The 21,396-nt window shown below is 43.6% G+C and overlaps 1 long non-coding RNA gene across 1 annotated transcript; it reads left to right on the forward strand.

The window, feature by feature from the left end:
- Positions 1–1,391: 1,391 nt before the first annotated feature.
- On the forward strand, positions 1,392–21,284 carry LOC135166638 (uncharacterized). The gene is made up of 5 exons (XR_010299718.1): positions 1,392–1,550; positions 1,624–1,775; positions 1,872–2,012; positions 14,960–15,140; positions 20,334–21,284. It is a non-coding gene; the product is annotated as an uncharacterized LOC135166638 (long non-coding RNA).
- Positions 21,285–21,396: the final 112 nt, after the last annotated feature.

The following is a 21,396-nucleotide window of genomic DNA, read 5'->3' on the forward strand; positions in this document are numbered from 1 at the left end:
TACACCCCCGTACCCAGGGTTATTGGCACTCCTGTACAACCCGTCCAATTCTATTACCATCCAGTGTTTCGACGAATAGGTACACACAACCTTTCTCTCGCTCATGTGAACCCATTTCCAGCAATCGAAGACCGCGAAACAAAGCAAGTGCCTTTCAATCCAGCCAGAATCGTCCGATTCGTCAATACGGAGACACTCGAGTTACCCAACCATCGCTCACCAATACTCCCTGCAATGACTCGAGCTGAGTTTCAGACGAGTCTGAATACAAATTCTCCCCTTTTTGATGGCCGAGGAGAGCATTTCCGAGATTCCAATCGTCTCGTTTCACATGCATTGAAGAGACGATTGGGTGAAAATGGTGGAAAACATTTTTATCGGCTTTTCCTGGACATTCATTGAGACCCTCCACATGTCTCAACAGCGAACAAATTTATAGTCTGAAAAACATAGAATTTCGAGAATGAAAATATTCTCGTGAAACCTCTCGTCCTCATGTCTTACGCTTCCAAAATCCACTTCTTCTCTGAATCCATTGTTGGGAGCAGTGGTAAAGCACTGAGTACTCATCCCCATCTAACGATACATCGGCCAGCTCTCAGAGGATTATTACCGGCATAGATGAAAGGTAGATTGAGTTAGAGCCGAAATTATAGCAGCGTCTACGGAGATACTGCAAAAGGGAGGGCTAGTTTCTCTGATACCGTGTAGTTACTAAAGCTCCGAAGGGATAGGGGAGGAAGAACGTGTAATGTGGAGTGGTAGATGGAGGGATGGGATAAGGGATGTGGAGGTGAGATGAGCCGAATTTGTCAGGCTAACAAGGTGTTGGCTTCTCGTCGTGGACCACCTCGACATCTGTAATACTCACAGTTAATTTTCAAGTGGTGAGAAGTGTGGGTGTGTCCCAGAATCTCGAGTCCTTCGAAGAAGGGACACCAACTCATTCTCATAGTGCTTCCAAAAATTTTCCAATAAGCTGTCTGTCTTGCTCCAGTGAATCGCCACTCCCGATGTTTCAGATGTTGGAGAATCTAAAACCCAGTGATGGGAAGCGTGTCCAGGGGTTGGACGGTCACCGGGTGGTGGAGACGGTGAGTGTATAGCATCGACCAGAATATTATGGACTTATCAAGCCATCCTAATAGTCTCATCAGGATGCAAGCCGGCAGATCTCATCATCCCCGGTGTTCCACCGGTACCGACGTATTTACGTAGGGAATGGCCAAGCAATGGGACAGGACAATAAAGGCAGCAGATAGGATGTCCCAGTGAGTGTTATTATCACCCTACAATCATCAACTGTTTCAAATTTTTTTTCAAATACTGGTGACAAGTCTCGTCGACTGACCCAGGACATTGTTCCATCAATCAATGCCCTGGATATTGATGCATTTCCTGATTGTCATCGTAATAATAATCAACTAATCAAGAACAGAATTCATGGTACATTGACTCAATACATCTGAGTTGTACCAAAGCCAACGCAACCTCCATCCAAAGCATAGCATACTATTCGTGCAATATCCCGAGAATTACATAGTTTTGAGGTATATATTGTTGTTTAGTACGGTTTAGAATTTCCATAGATAACGGAGAATTATAACAGGCGTTTCTCCCCAGCGCAATGCGGGAACCCCAAGAGAGGATGCTACCATTATACACGCTCGATTCTCTCCATGGAAGGTAACTGCACTCGTCTTTGAAAACATGACACAAAGTTTCAACACAATTGGTGGACGAGGGGAGGTGGAGTTGGTATATGGTGGATTCAGGTACGTGCATTCAAGGAGCCTCCAAAGCATTCTCGGTGGTGGGCTTTATCTTTGGGGCCTCAAGCAAGTCTAATAACTGGTGATTTTTCTTTTTAGATTGAGGGGAGGGAAACTAATCTGGGGACACTCGGGTGACCCAGCTGGAGATGTATTGTCAGACCTCATCGTTATATCTCCAGTGTCGAAGCCCTGATCTTCGGCGAATTGATGCGAATTTTGGAACTTGTTGAGGGAGAGGTGGAAGGAATAGTCAGGATGAAAAAGATGAGGAAGATGGGCCGGAGGAAGGGGAATTTATTGAACACGTTGGAATCATTTCTAGACCAGACTTGATCGTCCTAGATGGAGGATGGGTGGGTTCAGGTTAGGTTTAAGCAACTCTGTGGAAGTTGTGGCCGGGGTTGGCCAGTCCACGTAGAAGAGGAGAGTGAGAGAGGGTGTTGAGGAGTTGTGGGGAGAGGGAGGGAGTATTCGTGAGCGTACAGCAACTATTATAAACTGCAGCACCTCGAACTACCGCCTCTGAGCCACCCTCTCTTCTTCCAGCCAAACCCACCAAGCCAAAACCATCTACCCTCTTTCTCGGTGAGTACTGTACAGTGTATGTATAACGTTGCATACAGCCCAACCTAGCCCCACCAAATAACCTAGGGGCCATACCAAACTAAACCCTCACCTCAGCTTCCAAGCAACTTTCTCACTCACTCGCCTTTTCTCGAGGGGGTGGGGCACTCTATGACTGGACTCAAACCCAACTAAACTCACGGCTGTCTCACTCTCTTAGGTATACCCTCTAATCAATCAACCCCCAGGCATTTTCGAACGCCTGGGCTACAGGCAGATGTAGGGAAAATGCCCCCGGGGGGCGGGGTAGTAACCACCAAGGCTCACTTCGAGATGAAATACTTTTGTGGTTGTGAACTTAACTTTGTTTTCAGAAAGTGGAGTAGTTGGGGGTGAGAATTGAAGAAGTTCACTTGATATGTTCTCTTAGATCATACCAGATGAAAAGGAATTATCATTATATATTTCCTCACACGAAAAGCAGTTTTAGGTGAACCGTAAACTTCTAGGGGGTGAAAGGAGGGACGAATGCTAGTTTTATCAGAAAAATTAGCCTCCCAAGGGTAAAATTTCTTTCGCTACAGTGATGCATAAAAATAGTTTAACAATTTTTGAATATCAGCCATAAAGACAAAAGTTTTTCCAATAAATTCACCATTCCCATGCTCAACCTACAACTACAGACAGTGCATTTAATAGGTAATTATCAGGGTGCGATTCTGCCATTGCCCAATCCCATTCATTTCCTTGATATCTTTGGGGTAAAGGTCTCCACCATCCCCCTTACAGATTCATTCCATTGGCTGCCATGAAATTGCATGCTCCAGTCCAGGTTTGGCTTCGAATGCCCGCTTTTCTACCATCGATTCTCACTATCGCCTCACGGCACCGTATATACCACAGACTACACCGGTGAATTGGTACCAGAACGAGGGAAATGTTATAGCGTGTACGCGAAGAGGCAAAATGAACCAAGAGGGGAGGGGGGGGGAGGAGATTGTGAACATAGGAAATGGAGTAATTATAAGGAAATGACGGGCGTTACCCGGTGGTGGGAACCTTCAAGATCTTCCAGTCGAAAATTTTATTGGTTCCATTATACAAAGGTCGATTGAACAATGGGAAAAAACCTTGTTCATCATCATCAAAACCTAGATCAGAGAAACGTAATCGTAATCAGAAAAAAATCCTGTCCAGGTGACCATCGAAAAATGGCTTATGGGTTAATTTAATAATTGAACCCTTTGCTGAATTTTTCCCCCACGAAAATGAGGAAATTTTTTTTTTAGTTGGTAAATATTTTTGGCCCAGGATATTATTTTTCTGAGGGTGGAATTAACATTTATAGACTCCCACTGAAGGATCTAAACGTCTCGTCCAGATGTTAACGGGTGTTCCAGTTTAATTGTGCGCTCGAACTCCTTCTGACAGATACACCGAGGAGTAGTATTTCACACCAGTTTCCTGGCTGAATTAACTGCACGACTATCCAATGTCCCTCACTCCCTTCTGCAGCGTAACGACTCCACAGGAATTTCATCCTCCACATTGCAATTAATATAATTACATTCGATTAAACTGAGACGCGGTAAAATTGATTTGAGGCGAAAGGAGTTGGTGCCGATCTACATGTCGATTACGTCAGCCTCTAGTATGTTATGTTCCGTAAATAGTCGGTGGTAAATGGATACGGGGATATCAATTATGTAAACAGAAGACGTCCCGGAGTGAGTGAAATTTTTTCATCAAGTTGGTAATTATCAGTGATACTCAGTGCATTAAATTTTCAAGAGATTAATTCTGCATTATTCAGTTAATTAACTGGCCTTGGTAGTTTGTCTTGAAACTCTTGTCTCGAACTCACCATCTCGGTCCTATCAAATTTTCAATCCACGAAACACATTCGGGGAAAGTTTATGTCGAACGCTTATCGCAGTTCGTGCGAACTAACTCACAGCTCCGGATGTTGTGGAAAATGTCAGATGAGTTTTCAGGAATTAACAATTCCAAGGAAATGAAGACTATTATTGATTAGTAACTTGAAAAATTTTGCCTCCGACCCTCAACCAACAGTGTGCCAAGACCTGAAAGCTGCTGTTTGCAACGAAAGAGGTCATTGCAGTTCCCAAACGCTGAACCCCTCGTATAAGAGACAATAAGTAACAGCGATTTTTTTTTCTGTTTACATCTTTAAAAATTGAATGGGTCATGTGCACATTCTCACACAATATATCGTCACCTGGCATTTGCGAATTCCTTTGTCCCAAATACCTCGAAAACTATACCAGGGATGGCATACACGATTGGTAAGCGAAAATTGAGAAACCAGAGACGTAGAACGTGAAACGATGGCTCCAGAGTGCTCTTGTCCGTAGATGAGACGCAAGGGAGTGAGGTGGTGGGTTTGTGGAGTAGAGGAAGACTGGGGAGGAGGTAGGAACGACCATGAGAGTTCTCATGGGAGAATAGGAGGAGAAGAGGAGTCAGGATGATGCAGAATAGCTGAATATTCCTCGCGGGAATGAAGTATACACCAGTACCCGGTGTCTAGGCGTAGCCGGAAACCTCGCTCTAGGTACACCAAGATATATCGCTAATACACAGCCATCTTGATATCGCGGAGAATGGAAAGGATCTCAAAACGAGAACAACGGAATTTATCCTCGAGGAAATGCAACTTCCAAAGCTGTCGCAGGAGATGTGATTGCACGGAGAGAAAAATTTTTGAAAAATTACGTACGGTAGATTACGTGGAATCTGCCAGTCAAAATAATATTCGGTAAAAATTACGGAGCAATTACGCACTTTTTCAGTGAACTTTTAATTGTGAATAGTAATTTTTACCGGATTTTGTTTGACTAATATTTCAAGAATTTTTCTCTCTGTGTGACAGGCGCGGGAAAATGACTCGTCAACAGTCCAAATCGATCTGTAAATGGACCAATTGATTAGCTAATTATCACTCCATATTTCGTCAGGACGACGCAATAGGACTGAATATTCCTCGCGGTGGTGAGAAATATTATACCCAGTGTCTAGGCATAACAGAAAACCTCGCCCTAGGGTACGGCTAAGATATCACAAATACACAGACATGTGGATATCTCACAAAATAGACAGCATCTCAAACCAAAGTCATCGAAAATGTAATGGTATTGACTGACGACTGTCATTGGCACATCAACGAATCAATACAATGAGTTTCGAAATTGATGTGACCCCTTTCAAATCAATATAATCAATCAACTTTCAACCACCGAAAAATGCATTCACCATGCAAATAACCGCACCAATTAACTAAATTGTAAATTTGGCCAATTATCACTAGAAATACCCAGAATTTCTGATAACTACAGAACATATTTGTTATTTATGTTTTGCCAGTGATGCAGTTTGCATCGTGTACACACGAGTCACCTGTCTTCCTCCCCCAAACCTCCCCTCCTTCGTTCTCTTCACATACACAACTGGTACACAACCACCTCCCTATTTTCCCTTCCTTATTGCAAGTTCCACGGAGCATGTATTAAACTACGGAGTTGCTACGGCATCGACCCACCACCCAACCACCCACCATCTGGATATGCGGGGGCCGCACATATACACTATGTACATTTCTAATCAAGCGATATTGTAACTGCGGTCTAACCTCCAAACACCACTACCCCCTCGGTCCACCTACCCCCAAAGCTCGACCAGTCGTATCTGTATTTTCTCGCTCTGTCGTTTTGAATGCTTGTTCGTACCCTCACTCCACATTTTCTCCAGAATATTCTACCGTTGGACGTTGAATTTTCAATCTGCTGGGAAAAATCTTCGGACTTTTATTCCTATTCTGGGAGGAAAAGTAGATTAAAGGGGTGAAAACCCGCACAATTCGATAGACTCCTCGAATATCTGTAGAATTAATAGTCAATTAAATTCATATTTTTGAGAATTTAATTTTTCAAATGGTAAAAACCCGAGGAAAAACGTTCAAATAAAATGGAAAATTTCTTAAAATCTCAATTTAATTAATTAAATCTTAATTTTAAGAATTCTGTTTCTCTGTGGTCCTCCCTAAATCAATCGTTGTCCACAACCAGAGACAGAAGAACTGAGAATTTTTAATGTCCCGAGGCTTGGGGGAGGTTTCCCCCCTTTTCCGCAGTGCCCCCATTCTCATCTTTCATCCCCCTCATCTATCCATCCGGCTCTAGAATTTCCCACCCTAGAAAACCGTCCGACCTCTGAAGTTCCCCCCGCCCCCGCCACCAACAAACATGGCGCCTAGACGATACAGAGCCATGAAAATGAGCACCTTATATACCTCTCCCAATGTCCATCTCCAACCCTTCCACACTCCTCGACTATTCAACCCTCACGGACGAACACCCTTCGCGACAATGCGTGATTTCGCGAACGAACGGAGATACGTATTATTTCAAACCCCGGGATTTGAATAACGTCCATGAAGAGAATTGTCCACTACCCAGGGTAGTCCCACCATTCCAGGATTAATGAAGTTGAAGTGGAGCCGGTGTGTGGGATCTGGAGATTACGATGTGAATGCTATGCTAAAGACGTCATTGGACACATATTTGAGAATTTACTTTTGGATATAATCTCAGGATTATTGGAACGATGGAAGTGATCCCTCTGGACCGGTGATACTCATTGTTAACCTGTTCCTGACTTTAATGGGAAGATGTGCTACCCAGCAACTTTCTCACGACACACCGCTGGTCATCTCCGAGAGTCGAAATGGAAAACCTGTCGAACGAGATTGCTCAGACGGAAGGACATATTCAGTAAAAATTACGCGATGGAGAATCGCTCTCCGGAAATTTCATGGCTCACATGTTAATTTAGTTTATATAAATATTAACACAAACTTCATCAAAAGTATCAACACTTTTATTAATTATTAGGGAACAATTTTTTTCGATTTCTTGTCTTATTCGTGACACACTTTTTCCGTAAACGTGTCGGAAAAAGTCCAGAACTTCCCAGGAAAATTATGGAACGTTCAGTGAAAAAATTCGTAACTCTTCCGTAATTTACTGAATATTATTTTGACTGGCAGATCACGAAACAGTCACGGAATTTTTCAAGAATTTTTCAAGAAATAATAGAATTGATTAATTAATTAAGCGACTTCCTCAATCAACGTATTAAATGACAGACTATCATCCACTGGATTAGTTCCCTTTCTCGAACGCTCAGAACCGGAATCGAAGGGACTCTCTAGAAGTTAAAAGCGGCTGGACCACCTGATATTCTCACGGATTCATCTCACTCAAACCATCAGGACCATCAAACAGGTTCCCTCAGTCTTCCTCGCCTGCTGAGACCCAATTCGCCAGTCTCCGAAAATCTTCGCAAGAAGAAACACTCGCCATTTTCCCCGAACACGTGTACATGAATTGATATTTCATCGGGTATCACCAGTTATCACGAAACTCCTGAAACCGTAATGGAGTTACCCCAACCCACCAGATCCAAGTAGGTGTCATCAATATTCAAGTGATTCCGAAAGTGATGAATAATCAACTCATTAATACCCTACCCCTACCCCTTGTGACTTGTCTCGAAAACTTGTGAAAATAGTTGTGAAGTTATTTTTTCATATTTCTAATCACTTCCATCTCCAACCAGAGGAATAGTTCCCATCTCCATCGTTTGGATTAGGTATTCTGGGGTAGAATAACAGCAAAACGAGAAATTTAATATTACAGCTGGACCTTATGACGTATCCCTTTATTATACGAGGCAATATAGGTGAGAGCACCTTCGACGGGTTTACCGAGGCACTTTGAGGGGAGAATTATTGATCTAATATTCACGGAAGCTATAAGCTGGCTGTCTGGTGTACGTAGATGAGTGTATCTTATACTTGGCCAAATTCGTGGACCTTACGTAAACTGGTGGAGGGTCTCTGGCAATCGTACGCGAAGCTTCAAAGCATCCTCTGCTTGGACATGAGGCGTGTAATTAATCGTATCCCAGAGTTACAGTGATGGTAATTACGATTCACTTATCGGTGTGATGGACGTTAATGGTGGCCAATTTATCCGGTCTCTTATTGAGCACAGTAGAGCTTTTCAAGATTTAGTGAACTGTACATTCTCGGGAAAATTAAATGAAAACTTTAATATAGTTCCACCCGATCTCCTTTTCTCGTATGAGCTTACGTTGTCAAATTATAGATTCTTTAATTTTTTCGGTAGAAATTGCTGAACAGTTATGCACTTTTTCAGTGAACCTTCAGGAAAAAGTCCAAAATATTCCAGAAAAAATATGGAATGTTCAGTTTTTCGCAGAAAGAGTACGAAGATTAGTTTAATCCCAAAAATTGACCCCTCAAATCTAATATTTCCACCAAAACGTGACCCAAAAAGTGGTTGATTGTCATTTGGTCCTCATTTCACCCTCTAGAGTTCTAATTCCATCCGAAATTTCTTTCCCTCCCCCAACATCCCATTAACACCTCAAACAGGCCCCTACGCCTTCGATACACATTTCTCTCAGTGAACAATCGATCCCGAATTCGAGAATACTTCTTATCCCCAATCCCAAACATCAACAAATACTCCCAGATCAAGTATAACTGTGTTCCAACCCCAGAGGTTGATTTGTATACCCTGAAAAGTCATGTTTCGTACGCCAAAAGCCCCACCAGTGCCTCTCGCCAACCCCAGGATCGCAGAAACTACGGGAAACCGGTGATTACGTCGATCGCCGAAAGAACAAACTCCAAATTGAATTAAACGCTATCCACCCCTCCTCCCTCCTCCCCCCCAAACCCACCACCACCCACATCCTCCCCCTGTGGCCCCACCTACGAATGTGTGTATAAACTTCTGCAGATCTATTCCCACCCCTCCCCCCCCCCACCCCCTCTGCCATCCCGTCAGCCAGTACCATGAATTAGTATGGTTCTTCTCGCTTTACTCGTTGACTGCTTCAATTCACTGGGCTTTACTGCACCACACGGTTTACCATAAAGTTTATGCAACTTCTCGAGCAGTACCAAAACACCAAACTTCATACTCAGTGTTATGGAGTTGTTGATGACTGGTTATAACTCTTGTGGCTTCGTTAAGGAGAATTATTTTCCAGCGGATATGCCGATAGAATTCCTCCAGTTGATATTTAGTCGGAGTATTTTTAAAATTTTCCCAGTACAGTCCAATGATCCGCCATGTTCCCGTTGCAACTATTGTAACATTGATTATTCCGGTTCAATCAATATTGAATTGTGATCATTGCGGAGCGGTGAAGTATTTACGGTGGTAGATATTTATGTGGATACGGTATTATTTATGAGAAAATCTAGCCGCAGTTGGTTCAATCAATTCGGGTAAATTTGCTCAAGAAATCAATTCACAAACTGCTGGTGAATAAATATTCTGGTATTTAGTTTTGTTATTTATTGGATTTTCACGAGTTCTGGTGATAGAAAATTTGTCCAGTTCTCGAGATGATTGATTTAATAGGAAGAAAATTCTCTAAATGAGGGAGGATTGGTTACGAATCTCATAATTATTGTATGTTTAATCTGAACGGTGATTTACGGAGGGAAAAATTCTTGATAAATTACGTGACTGTTCCGTAATCTGTCATTTAAAATAAAATTCCGTAAAAATAACGAAACAGTTTTGCACTTTTTCAGTGAACTCTTAGGAAAAAGTCCAAAACAGACGGAACAGACGTACACGTAATATTTCAAGAATCTACCACTCCCCGTAAATTTGTTGTAATTAGTAATTCTGATATTAATTGAAACTGACTAAATTAAATCAACAAACTTCGATGAATATCAGAAATATTCACGAAGCCCATTTCCAAACTAAGATGGCGTATCCCTTTATTAAAGGGGGTGACGAGTTCTCTCACTCGTCGAATGGGATTGAACCCCCCACGGAGAAAGATAGACTGTAACTATGGCCCCCGGCCTGGTGAGACTGCGAGTCTCTATAACGCGTTGGGTGAGGATAATTTTCTCAATTTCGCAGTTTCTCCCGTGGGGTCGGTCGTTAAGGGCTCCAAGTGAGATTCCCTGGGTCGTCGTAGGTGGATTTTGAGAAAACGACAGCGATGGGGGAGCAACGGGGGAGAGAGGGTTGAAAGGATGGAGTAAGGGTTGAGAGCGGTAAGATAGTTTGATAGGCTTGGTTGCCAGGAGACCCCGAGGAGAGGCCTTAGCTCGACTAATGCCTAGGAAGACCCTCACTGCAGACTCTATTCCTTGTTTCAGCGCACAGGGACCGTGCCCGGGTGGTACGAGGGGTAATATATACATATATATATATATACGGAGTAAACGAAATTAGTTTCGATACGATAGTACCTGCTATCAAAGTGCACATAAGCCGGCTCAGATGCTTACGCGTCGATATGGATAATATTGCCGAGGTTATGGGGATCCTGTGGCCGAGCTGCTGATCATTCATTAAATTTTGAGGAAGATATCGACATGGTCCGACTACACAATGAAAAACTTGAACGTTAATTACACTTCCCCGAGCGTCGTTTACGATTTACGGAACGTTATCTATGGATTAGGTGTCCTAGCAAGTGGATTTACCCCCAGAATATGTTTATTAGTTAAATTTCAATATTATAATTCCCATAATTTGCAGTTGTCCGTTTCAGTGGTCAAGATTGGAATTATTTGAAGGCATAAATACTCAACTCGAGTTTCAGCTTTAAATTAGATAAATTTAAACCTTCGGATATTTTTCAAGACATCGTAGACTCCGAATTGAGAAAGTCCACCCCGTCGTGAAACTGTAATGAAATTGTCCAGCTCAAGTAGAAAATACCTACTTCCCAATACAACTCGCTTTTGTTAATCGAGAGCCTTCTGCCACCACTGGCCGGTGCAAATAATACCGACTTTGCACGTAGACGAGGAAACGAGATACTCGTTCGTGACGCAGTTGTGCCCAGGTACATTCCCCGAGTGGCCCGTGGAATACTTTACCCACACAGTGCCACATCAACGATAGTCCACCCACACCAGTGAATAATATATCCGTACATATTCCTAGATGGTAGGAAAGAGAAGTAGGTATAAGGTAGAGGAGATACTCCAGCGGCCAATGGCTGGACCGCTGGTATTCCGTATAGAACAGTTTTACCGATAAGACCCCGCCGTGTTTAACAGCCCCGAGCTAAAGCACCGACCCCGTACCATTGCCAATCCCCACCGCCCATCTGGCCTCCGTACCACCATCAAAATCCACCTAGGAAATTCACCCTATCTATACTCGTGTACTCTTCGTCTCTCGCGGAACCTCTGCTTGTCCACCATCAAACCTAGAACCCAGTCACCGGAGACACATGAGGTGCATCGTTGCGCCACAGAATCGTGAATGAGAAGTATACAAATCCTTCGGGTTGATGTTTACCTCGGATACTTCATGTTTTGCTGATAAAATCCTTTGTTCTTCCAGCATTTTCGCTTGAATGGTCATCTAGGTTCCCTCAGTCTTGAAAACCCGGATAGACAATGCACAGGGAGAGAAAAATTCTTAATAAATTACCTGCCTGTTCCGTAATCTGCCAGGCGAAACAATGATCGAGTAAAAAATTACGGACTTTACGCACTTGTTCGGTGAACTTTCCGGAAAAAGTTCAGGAAGTTCCAGAAAAGTGATGGAATAATTTCTGCTGAATATTTCTCTCCATTTGAGCCAATCTTCTGCTCTAAGGGCCGATACTATCAATTTCATTGCTCCTTTTTGTGTGACAAAATTCCGAAAATCAATTTCCCTCTCATCTGCACTCCTTTGACTCGATCTACTTCGCTGTGCGTACGCCAAAAAATATTTTTCTATACACCACTAGACGGAAAGAAATTTTGGATAAAAATTAGACCTCTAGAGAACTAAATGTGACATGAAATGACAAACAACCACTTTGTAAATCTTGAGGGCTAATTTTTATAATAAAACTAACCTTCGTCTCTTATTTCACCCCCCAGAGGTCTAAAGTTCACCTAAAATTTCTTTCCCTGTACAAACAAAGCCTTCCAAAAGCTCCTCCAAATGCCCACGACAAAAAACGTCTTCCGCACGCTTTCATTCCAATCTCCAAAGCTCTCCACCCCACCTCCCTCCTCCCACCCACAAAAAATAAAAACCCGCGGCACAACGAGAGCGAACATCGAGTCCTCATAAAAACACCCCAAAAAAACAAAACGACCCAACGAATTAAAAAAAATGGGGCGAGGTCGAGACCATCCCCCGTTCACCTCCACCACTCGCAAGAAAGCTTCCCCTTAGCTTCGGATCAATAGAAGGTTGCTGATACCATAGAACCGAGCGGTGTTGTGGACTCGTACGAGGAGGGTGACGGGGGGGATAAGAGGATGCATCAAGAGAAACTGTAAAAATCTTACTTCCCCCTATCCCTCGTGAGAACGTCGGCGATCAAGGGGTGGCGAGTAGAGGGGGCGAATTAACAACACTGTACTCAGAAACAAACCTGATGGTGGGGGTAACCTTAGACAAGAGGCGTGGTCTTTGCTACGTCGTCTGCATCATCTCACTCACATTGGCATCCCTCTTCCTCGGATATTCTCAAACTACCCCCTCTGCACCCAGTAGATGCGCCTTGAACCGTAGGTGGTCAGACAATTTTCTCGGGCGGTGTAACGAAGCCACTGGAAAAGTTTGACGATAACTTGACTTCCGTTACTTTCCTGGTTCCATTGTCTCGAGACTCCTCATCACCGAAGGATCCTTGAGATTTCACTCGATCCTCTCGCCTCTCCGCCCCCTCACCCAACCACCCCCCCCCCTCCTCCACCCCTTTCTCCACCACCATCAGGCGTTTTCTGGTCTCATTGCTTTTGCTTCTTCACTGGGCACTTCACTCACCCCCGATTAGACTCGCTATTTCAACTCGTTAGAATGTAAACTCACCGGGGTTTTATGTTAAAATAACTCAACTCGGCGAGAGTTAACACAGCCATCCCAACGCCTTCGCTTCTCACTACAACGTACGAGTGCGGCCATTCGACACGAGCTTTTTTATCGACAGCGAGACGACACCCGGTTGAGTACAGTAAAAGGCCGGCGCCGCTTTTTTTTTTTTTCCTCAGCATCGCGCATGCGAAATTCGCCGAGATTGTTTTACCAACGCTGGAGGTTTTATGGGAGCGTTGGCGATGGTGGGAAAGAGTGAGGTAGATTTTTTATTGGGTCGACGAGAGGGAAGGCAATCGATGGGGGATGAAAATGAGAGTATTGGATTTTTTCGGGATCGGAAGGGACGGAGAGGAGAGTAGAGGGGAGGTTAAAGTAATGCGAGGGTTGATTGGTCGGTTGCGATGGGAAATTAGGAAAATTGATGATGTCATTGATTCGTGACTCATCGGAGACTGAAGTCAACTCGTGTCACATCAACCAGTCAAAAGTAATCGCCGTAAACTGGTAATTTCATCGCCCGTTCCAGCGATCACTTTTTTGCATAATGACGCTATTAAAATTCTAATAGCAACATATTCACTGGTGGAATCAATGATTCATCATTTGCATGGGAAAATTTAACGTCAAAATGGAACGACGGAGGCCAAAGAGAGATGATACGGTAGCCAGGTTATTCAGGATTTCACGGATGTGCTTGGGGATAAATCGTCCACCACATTCATTCTCTCACGCGTGTACATACAAACACCTCAGTCCTCCCCCTCAACCACCCCTGCGTGTCCACACATGTACGGGAAAATAGGGTTGGGGGGGGGAGGGGAGGGCACAGAGATGGTTGCAGGAGTGCCACGAGAGTCGTACACCACGCGGGGCACGAAGCATTCATACATTTCAGTTACATTACCGTAGACATCATCGGATGTGCTGACGGGAAATACAAGCATAACTCAACCGAGGAGTACTGGTATTTCGTGGAAAATCGCCGTGTCTCCCTTCCTCTTTCAGATGCTGGCTGTGGAGGATAGGGACACACCGGGAGTAGTCATTGCCATCTGGCAATATCTCTTCTGCGACCACCCCCTTAGCCACCCACTCAACATTGTGTCTGAATGATGATGTTATTTCCTTGGCATTAATCATTCATGATGCCTGGAATTTGAATGAAATAGGGTAAATATTTTACCGGTGAAAAATGCCTCTCATGGGGAGAAAAAACTTGAGTAAAAATCAGGAAACTCGCTGATTGTTGATTTATTGCCACTGACAACCCCATGATTTATGGGGGCATTCAAGGGTTCGGTTGATTTAGACGGAATGCGTGTGCCGTAATCTCCAGTCAAAATAATATTCAGTAAAAATTACGGAACAGTTTCGCATTTTTTTAACTGAACGAATATTGTTTTGACTGACAGATTACGAAACAAACAGGTAATTGTTTAATAATTTTTTTCTCCGTGTGCCAATGCTTACAATTATTTAATGGTGTAATTACCGCGGGTGGGTCTGATGACGGGGAGACTACGATAGGACAAAAAGAGGAGAGAATGGATCTGTGGAAACTTCGGGGTCGTGACAAACTCGACGGCGAGAATAAGCGAGAGTAGGAGAGAAAGGGATGAAAAAGCCTGTCGTCTGCCTCGTTTTTTCATCCACCAACAGCATCAGCTACGGTTTAATATTAATCCCGATCTTTGTTTGCAGATATTCCCTGGGATTTTGGCCGGTGGTGAAGAGATTCATCTTGAGAACCGGTCCAGCGGAAACGAGAAGGGGTCAAAGATCCTGGGATGAGGTGGCAACGAAAAATCTCAGGGCAGAGGGAGATCAAGAGGATTGAATTCGCATTCAGGAATTCAATTATTTGAATTAACGACTGTTGAGGGTAAGTGATTTTAATTGAGGGATCTTCCTGGTAAATTTGTAGCCATGTTTAATTGCTTCTCCGTCAGTTTGCGTGGGGCTCAACGAAATTTTATCTTTTTACGTGTCAGTCAGGAGTGACTGGTGACGGCAATAACTCGATAACATGGAATAGCTGGGTGAAATGGGTAACTTCAGTGGGCATATTTTAATGGGGAGTATTCCGTTATTAAATTATCACTTTGTCTCTCCTCTTCTCTCTAGTCTACCAAATTTTACCCTTAAAAAATTTTTGATTCTCTGTATTACTATAAAGTTGCATAGCTACCCTACATCATATTCTATCTACTAATTCAATAACAATGACAACCAGAATTTTTTCAACTTCTCATTCTCCCAAAAATTTTCCCCACAATCTCCCCAACATCTTATCCCCATTGTCCACGAACAATGGTAGACGTTACGAAGCGATGGACGATCGAGGAGGGGGTGGATGGGTGGGTAGATTTTCTCCGAGGCCATCCACACGTATTCCCTCACACACCCCAGAATACACTTTGAGTCAGGGGTTGTAGAAGGCCAGAGGGCGAGAAGAGAGAATCGCAGCGTCTCTGGGGCCTCGCTACGACGTGCGGCTGAAGGGGGTGGAGGGATGAAACTGGAGGGACGGAGGGGGATGACGTTGAAAGGAGGAGAGGTAGGGCGGTCACTTGGCGATTAAGAACACGTACTAACCCTGGCTGGTTTTCCACCTCCTGTGTGCAGCCTAGGATCAATACAACTTAGTTCCACGGGTGAGCCACCCTTCCCTGAAAAGCTCCCTCCCTTTCAGCCACCACCATCCCCCCCTGCCCCCACAACCTCCCACACCACCCCATGCACGAAGTGTTCTTATGTCCCGGGGCTGTCCGCCAAAGCCGTACTTCTTACGACCAACCCCACCGCACCATTCACCCCAACCCCACAGAGGTCGAGAGCTTCCTCTATCTGCATCAACGGAAGTTCCGAAAGCCACGAGACTGCAGAGAGGCGAATGAAAGCTGGGGCTATCTTACAGGATATTTTTGTTTTCCATGGTAAATGTAAAGAAGCTGCTCCCTTCCTCCCACCCAAAATAACCAAAACAATCAATTGATAAACAATTCTCATTACCTAATCCATCAGGGACAGAATCGGTGGAACATCTCCACCGTTTATCTCCCCCTAATCTCCATTGAATGACGGAAATCCATCAAAGGAACATCTTTCCAAATCCCATAAATTCGTACCACCTGGTACAGACATCCTCATCTCCTCCCATTCCCTCTTTTAAACTATTCCTTCACTTATCAGAGTTTCTCATCCATATGTTCACCAACTCAATCCCGCTTTGCTCTCTTCATCCAACCTCCACAGAGATTCGGAGTTTGTGAAGGAGTTTGCGCTCTATGGTCCGAATCCGCGATTCCTGAACGAAACATTCACCCACACATACATGCACCTGTGGTGCTTTGCACTGGCAAAACTTTGACCTATTCGTCGAATGAATTTCACTCGATCGTGAAATCCCCAAACGGGGCTTTTGCCGTTTGACACGGACCCGGAATTTGATGCCGGCCTCAGACATTGCGGTTCCAGGTACTCTCCAATTGATGGTAAAGGTACCGGTCACTGGCCCTTTTACACGGCTGAAAAATTATGCCTCGAGATAAGAAACTCTCGCATTTCTCAAACAATCGAATTAAAAATGTTTCTCTGGAAAATCGAGCAACAATTTTCCCAGCGCTCAATCCAGTCGCTCTATCCTAACACTTTGTTCAGGATTAAAAATAATAAAAATTCTAGTTCGCTCATGGCCTGTCCACCTTACCCTCCGAGAAACCATAATTCACCTCAAGAAACTGCGCTATTTTTCCCCGGGAGAAAAAACAGCCGTGGAAAAATGTAAATGAAGTGGGAATGACTTCCGAAGCAATTCCCTACCCCCGAGCATCGTTTCCGCTGTGAAAATTTCTCCAATTACCCAGGCAAGATGGATTTATAACTCGATTGTTGCCCAGAGGGAATCCATTCTATCCTCGCTAACGCATCCAGAATGATTGCCACGATGGCCCGTATCATATCATAATTTCATAAACAATTTCTTTCCTCCTCGGCCCGGACACGTGCAAAATCATCTCCCCATTTTGATCGAGTTCTCATCGACTCTGGCGATGGATGTCGTCATCGGTCTGAAATAGAAAGCGCTGGAAAGCCACCCAACGGGTATGTACCTGCTTTTCCACCCTTTGGATGAGGCTTTTCCCAAGCCCTACAGCCCCAGCAACGTGGCAAGCCAACCCGGCAAAAGCGATTAATTACTTTGAGCAATTTGCTCACCAACTCCACTCAGCTCGTAGACCGACACTATTCTCATTTCTCCAACGAAACCTGGGCCATCCTCCACTCTCTCGTTTTGCTTGTATTTTCGTAAGGGCTAGGGGGTGGAGAGGGTAGGAGGGACCGCTGGCACTCTCTCTGTCTAGTCTCAGCCATTTCCCACCCGACACATTCAAACGATTACAGCGTGTTCTTAGTGTTTGAAACGCTTCCAACACTAGGTTTCTACTTCCTATCGAGCCCGGCGAGGGGAAGGGGTGAGAACACAAGACCGGAAGGGTGTCCTGGCGGTTTAGCTGCAGGAGAGTAGAGGGGGAGGACACATTACGGAGGACAACAATGTCTGAGACGCTGCAGGAGAGAAGGTGGCGCTTCCTGGGGATTGCTCTGTGCATTTTGGATTTACAGGGGTGGATTCGCAGATCGAGAGGGATGATCGTACGAGGAGATGGATATGAAGGGAAAGGGAGTGAAATTTTAGTGGTAATTAATTTGTTTCGTTCAAAGAATCAGCCAATTTATCTTTTTCAATTGTTCAATCACCTCGTGAACATCTGATTCGTTGATTTTAAAATCCAACTCGTACGAGAAATTTATGAGTGAAAAAATTTGTGAGGAAAGGGTATCTTCCGTCGCAAAAAGTAAAATTTTTATCGAGAAGGTTTATATATATTCTAGAGATGGAAAAAATTATTTATAAGAATGGGATTTATTAAATTGACTGCGGTTGCATCGATTTACTCAAAAATCTTCTTGTCTGGACCCCGAAAAAAATTTGAGCGGTAGAACTATGTCAAATACACACCCCCAGCAGTGAGTACTAAAGTAATGAGATTAATTAATAGAACAGAAACCCAAGGAGCTAATTTGCAAGCGTATGCGGACGCCTTGGGTCAACCACAGGACTACACACTCGGCTGATACAGTGCGTTCCTCTGAATGTTCATCTCCGCAGACAAAATGCGACAATTTGTCCCATTTATCTGGTCATGTGACGCTTCAATACGCGATTCGTCTTCCTCTACACTTCCTCACAGAATCATCATACTCGTAATACTGAATATAGTTCCTCGTACATAAAAAATCCTCCAACATTCGAAGAGAAAAAAAATCAATCAAAATTAGAGAAACACAATTCCCCATTGGGGATGATATAAATTTATCCGCTATTTTTGTTAACAATTTTGTTAACAGAAGATTCTTTTACGGTAGTGTTCATCGCAGAATTATGTGAATAATTTTTACCGAAGTCGTAAATGCAGGGGGAACACCTAAGAACTCTTCCGGTTGATATAAATGTCTTACCTCCCCTACTCTCCTTGAAGGCGGCCATCTTGTTACCCCGCCCGAACCCCCCCTGAGCTTATATTTCCCCCCCAACTGAACGTTAGAGCGGCAAAACCCAACCCCTCGTCTTACCCAGACTCCTGGAAAACATGTACAATCCCCCTTTCCTACCCCTTTCTCAACTTACCCCATTCGCCCCACCCCTATTCCTGACCACCATATTCGACTTATCCCCACTATCCGTCCTCCTAAGGAGCGTCTGGAGGGGTTTACCCGCGTTTCTTCTCACACTTTTTTCACTACCAAATATTTCCTTGAATTCTTCAACATTTCAATTGTATGAAAATCCATTTATTGATCGATTGAGTCACTTTGATTGATCGGAGGAATACGTGAAAATACTGTTTTGATCAGGAAAAAATAGAATACGATGACAGCATCAGTGGAAATTGGAATTTTGGGTTCAATTCGCTTCAATTTTTACTTGAAAACATTTAAAAAATGGGAATATTCAATGAAAACATTAATATTCAGCCCCAAATTATGCAATTGATTAAAAATTCATAATACAAGTACCAGAATGTGTCTCATCATAATCAACTTTCATAGAATTAACTTGAAATTTCCGTCGCACATTTTTTTCTACGAAATTCTGTGCTTTCGGTTCTGCAAATCTGCCAACAATTTTTGAAAAAAAATATCGACAATGCAGAAGAGCCGTAGAAGATAATGAAAGCTCCGGGGTGGGGAAAAGCTTCGAGGCGGCATTCAAGATGCAGGTGGAGGAGAATTAGAATAGCTAGTGCCGTGGAGACTTCTTCCAAACGATCAATACCCAACAAACTCCCCTGGTTTCGTACATATGAGTCTTGTATAACTATACTGAGTGTATTTGGTCAACGTATAGCGGTGTATACGTTGAAGGGGGACACGACTAGAGAAATAGGGGTGGAAACATCCCCAAGGAGCCGATAGTAGCTCTAAGCCCACCTCCCTTTCCCCTCTTTTCCAAGCACTATCGTTGGGTTCACTAGCTACCGGGTACTCTGGACCTCTTCATCTGCAATCGGGGAATCGAAGTTATAACTAGTCTCAACCCTTCTCATGTCTCGGATACAGGTACCTCAGGGCAAAGGGAATTGAAGCTTTCTCCCGATTTTTGAGCGCGTTACACTTGAATTAATCATGTACTTTGACCCAGATGTCATTAACTTACGTCAGGAGACATACACAAAGAGATATTTCTGGAAATTATTCTCGTGCCAACACACCTTGAAATCCGATGGGCCAGAACGAATTTTTTATTTATTTATTTATTTATTTATTTATTTTTGTAGAGACTTGTGCCTCTGACCCTTACCGAGTTAAACCCCTGCGCTCAAAGTTGAATAAACTCTGTTTAGTCAATAACAACATAAAGACCTTCAGAAGGTCGTAATGACGGAATTTCAAGGTGAAGAGGAGGGAAAAGTCGTTAAAAAGGTGCGCGCAGAGGAGCTCGGGAATTACACAGACTAAAATAGCCGCAGGAGTGGGGGCTTCATTCATGAAAGTATTTTATTGTTTCAAGCACAAACACCGAGACGGGTGAATAAGGAGGGTCCGGATAATAACGCGGGAGGAACCGGAAGGCATAAACCTCGGTGCAACACTACCACTGGGCTCCAGACACTCCTCAGACTAAACAATTTCCACCTGAATAAATGAAAAAATCATGTCATTCATTTTTCATTCCAAAACTTTCATTTTTTGTAGACTGAGAGAGAGAATTTAACGTTTTGATAAAATATTTATTTCATGGGAGAACATTTGGCTGAGGAGAACAGATTTATTTGAAGAAATTCAACTTGGGAAAGGGTACTTAGAGGTCTCTGAAGCTTTTATTCCGCCGGAAGTCCAAGAGGGGAGAGAGGGTCTCCAGAACAATAATTAAAAATATTTAACTAAGAAAAACGTGTTATTTTTAGATAGATTTATTTTTTCGGAGACTCCTTTTTATTGAAAGGGTAGTAGAACCCTTTGGGGCCTTAGCGGGCCCTCATTGGTCGGTAGGAAGCCGGGCACCTTACATGTTCGACACGCCCCGTCTTTGTAATCGCGACCCTCACCCCTTCTCCCGACCAAGGGCCTGCCCCTTCTCCCAGGGCTGACCAAAACTGAAAAATTTATATTTCTCGATCTCGACATGAGAAGGTCCCTGACATTAGTAAAAAATTTTTAACGAGATATCGCTCCGGAATTACGGAACTGACATTTAATTTTTATTGAATGTTTCTCTCGTTTAAACGATCTTATACCCAGTCTCTTCTGCCCTTGAAAATTCTTAATTTCCCTCATAAATATTCTATTTCTCCCCGCAAGTTGAGGATTGCTTTAGCAGTTAAACTAGCCGGCTTCGTCATATGGCAAAAATTAAATAAAAATGAGGAAACAGAGTCAATTAGCATTCTCACTGAGGTTGAGGGGGCGAGGAGTGGAGAAAGAGATTCAGGCGTAAACCGCGCGATAAAACTCGGAGAGAACTCACCACTGGGTAGACCCTCGGTTTTCTAGTTTCCTTTTTTACTCTGGAGTTTATATTTTCAGTCTTCCATGTCTCGGGGCGTAAGCCGGCACCATAAAATACTGGCGAG

This window comes from Diachasmimorpha longicaudata, chromosome 10 (assembly GCF_034640455.1).
Source record: "Diachasmimorpha longicaudata isolate KC_UGA_2023 chromosome 10, iyDiaLong2, whole genome shotgun sequence".
NCBI lineage: Eukaryota > Metazoa > Arthropoda > Insecta > Hymenoptera > Braconidae > Diachasmimorpha > Diachasmimorpha longicaudata.